We start from the raw sequence: 3,368 nt of genomic DNA on the forward strand, positions 1-3,368 counted from the left end.
CAAGACACTCCAAACTTTATTCTTCCAACTTCAGGATCCTCTGCATAGAAACCATTTCTACCATGCTGGGAATATCAAGCAAACCTGAAACTTTAGGATTCTGACAGCAGATTCAAAGTTCTGGGATCCATGACAAAAATGGAAAGAGTTTATAACTGTTGGGTCTTCTCTTCTCCCTCAGAGTGTTTTTACCCTTTCCGTGCTGATTGATTTCTGGTACCCAGACATATAAACAACCATGGGGAACATTTCCTCTTCAGTGATGTACATGGAACACTATTGGTGATGTGGTTTTCTGAATTCCTTTGAGACTTGTGACATGTGGCTGATCTCTGGATTTGACCAACCTCTATTTGGTACTGATGGGTATAGTGTAGGATCTAGTCTGAGGCTGTCCGGGGATCAGGACTCTTGTAGGGATACTAGTTCTTAAAAGAGTGGTAGAGAAAATGTAAGCTTGATGAAAATGACCATTTTTTGTTTCTTTGTTTGTGGATCAGCTTCAGGCACTGTTACCTCCTGAGTGACTGCAATTAATTGAAGGAAAAAGTAAGGATGTTCCTGAATGAGAACAGGAAGCTGCTTTTGGGGCAGGCTGACCAGGAAGCATCCTATGGTGAAGAAAAAGGTTCTGTGATGAGGCCAACAAGAACATCTTTGTCACAAGTGCCAAGCAGCAGCAGGTAGGGTGATGTGTATCAGAAGCAGATTGCCCTCATGGCTCACCATAAACATAGACAGTCCAATGTAACAGTACACCAACATACCAGGCACTTGCCTATGTCTCCTCCAACTCTTTATTTATGGGATCATCTACAAGAATTTTTGTGGAGTTAGCCTTTTTCAAGAAACTGTATGTGTGACAAGCAAATTTTTCTCTTCTGCTAGAATCCACAGTTCACTAGGGAAGATAAGTTGATTACACATCACGACTCTATATGACATTGAGTTTGAAGGGTGCTGTNTTGGAGCCCTTCTTTAGAATAGTAGAGTGCTTTGAAGGAAGATGTAAAGGCCTTCAAAAGTTTTGTGGGGAGCATGTGAGATTTCAGGTAGGAAGTAGTTTGCAGGGATGAGAGCTTAGTGGGATTGAGAAATAAGTGGATTTCATTGTTGCCTTTTGGAAGTTTTTTGCCCCCCACCCCAACCCTTTCCCCTGTAGATCTTGATTCACACTGAGGGAGCCTGAGTAGCAGCTTGTCAGTCCTATTTTCTTTGAGTGCTGTTGGAGTTGGAGTTCCTGGGCCTTGTGGTCTGGAGCTGGCTGGATGGGCAGGGATGTAGGAAAGGCTTCTTACAATCTCAGTTGGTGTGAGACTTTTGAGGCTTCATGAAAAATATTCTCTATATGTACTCCTCCTTCTGACCAAGAAGAATGTTGTCTAGATCTTTCTATTTCCCTAGTAAAAATACCAGAGTTGTGTTTCTCAGTTGAAACATCTGCTCTACATCGTCTAATTTTTTTTTCCACTAGCATGACTGATTCTTCATTGTTTTTTGTTCCCTTATGATTTTAGGTGTGTGTGTGTGTGTGTTTATGGATGCTCATGCCAATATCTACCTTTGTGGGTATTTTGTAAGGCCAGTTAAGGACATCTGATTTTGTGTAGTCATTCTCTAACTTAGTTCTTTTGGCCTACATCGCTCAATAAACCTGATACTTCCTGTTGTTCGATGTCCAGTAGAGTTTTCATTTCCTGTCCACTACCAGGTGGAGATTGTCTCTTATTTATATCAACAAATCATTAAACAATAATACTATTTTTAAAATTAGTATNACATTTCTTAATTTTTCCTGCTTNNAGTTATTGCCTGGGAGATTCTGGCTTGTCTTATTGGCTTAACCATGGGCATACATAGAAGCCTACAGTGCTCACTCTGCTGACATTGTTTTGCTAACTATATTTTGGGCATGGCTTTGTTTCAGGATAGATTCTCAATCAGAGTTGTGCAGAGTGCTGCATTTCAGAAATGTCACAGCAGGTCATTTAACTAGATTTCTCCTGACTGATTTTGAGGATGATTTAATATCATATAATGAGTAATGTGTTGAAAAGTTCCTGAGTAATGACCAAAAGTCACAGTCTTCCTCAGATGCTAAAAAGGACTCAATGTAGGTTTAGTGAGAGTGCCTTGATGAGTCAAAATGGGGCTTAGTGGAGGCTGTACACAGAAATCTCTTTCTTGGCAATTTAGTGCTGTGTTGTCCAGGATATCTGTGTAGAGCTTGTAATTTCCCTTTAGGACCAGCAGGTATTTGCATAGAAAAAGATCCTGAAGAGGAGATAAGTACAGGTCAGGGATGCAAAGCCCCCTTAAGTCTAAGAGCCTTGTACACATCATAGGTCCAACTAGATGCTCATGCAACAGAAATGTTGTAGATAAGAGCAAGAATTTCACTGATGTATGTGTGTTTGTGTCAGTCTTTGTGAGGTATGTGGTGTGTGTGTTGGTGTGTGGGTGTGTGTGTGTTTGTGTACCAGCTGTTACTCAGTGTGTTTATTCTAAGTTGTGTGTTTGTGTAAGGCAAAATGCCTTTGCAAGTGTTTCTGGTTTGGATGCTTGGATATACAACTGTGTTTGTTTGTGTATATATGTTTGTGTGTGTGTTCGTGTAGACATGTAATCATGTCTTTCTCTAGAGGCCAAGCATGATGAGTAAAGCCCCTGAGATTACAGACTGCACCCATGAAAAATCAAATACAGCAGTCCAATTAGTGTGCAACTCTACCTAGCTTTCAAGAAAGAAAAAAGACACAAAATCTCATGTAAAATCAGACTCTCAACTGGCTAGGGGCAATACTACTGATCCTCATTGAAATCCTTTGGAGGAAATCAATGGAATATCGTACATTGTGTTGAGGAGGAGGTTGGTGTATAAAATCCATGTGTTATGTCCCTTTTCTGCTCTGGACGAATTAAGAAGACCCACTGGAATATCTGGTGGCTCACTGTGTATTCTCAGCATTCCATATTCTTCTCCTTATTGCCTGCTACCATTGCCTTTCCAGCTACCTTTACTCAGTAAAACGTTGCCTTATCATATGGCTTGGATTCTAATCATTGAGAGATTGAGTTGCATGTAGCTGTACATGCATCCAGCAGAATTCCCAAAGCTGTGGTGCGAAACAGGGATGTTTCAGAAGCCCCTTGAAAGTCATGATAATCTAAAGAACTCACACTATGTTATTTGTGTAGGATTCTGCAATTGCTGTTATTCAAAATCATTTTCCCAGTGTTAAAATCAGCCTCAATGGGGGTTGGGAGAAATGAGGACATTCAGACAGGTCTGGTAGTATAAAATCAGGTAAGTGTTTGAGAAGCGAGGTTCAGAAAGTAGAAAAGAAGTCCCCTTTGACCCACTGATT

The sequence above is a fragment of the Mus caroli genome, chromosome 14 (assembly GCF_900094665.2).
Source record: "Mus caroli chromosome 14, CAROLI_EIJ_v1.1, whole genome shotgun sequence".
Classification (NCBI taxonomy): domain Eukaryota; kingdom Metazoa; phylum Chordata; class Mammalia; order Rodentia; family Muridae; genus Mus; species Mus caroli.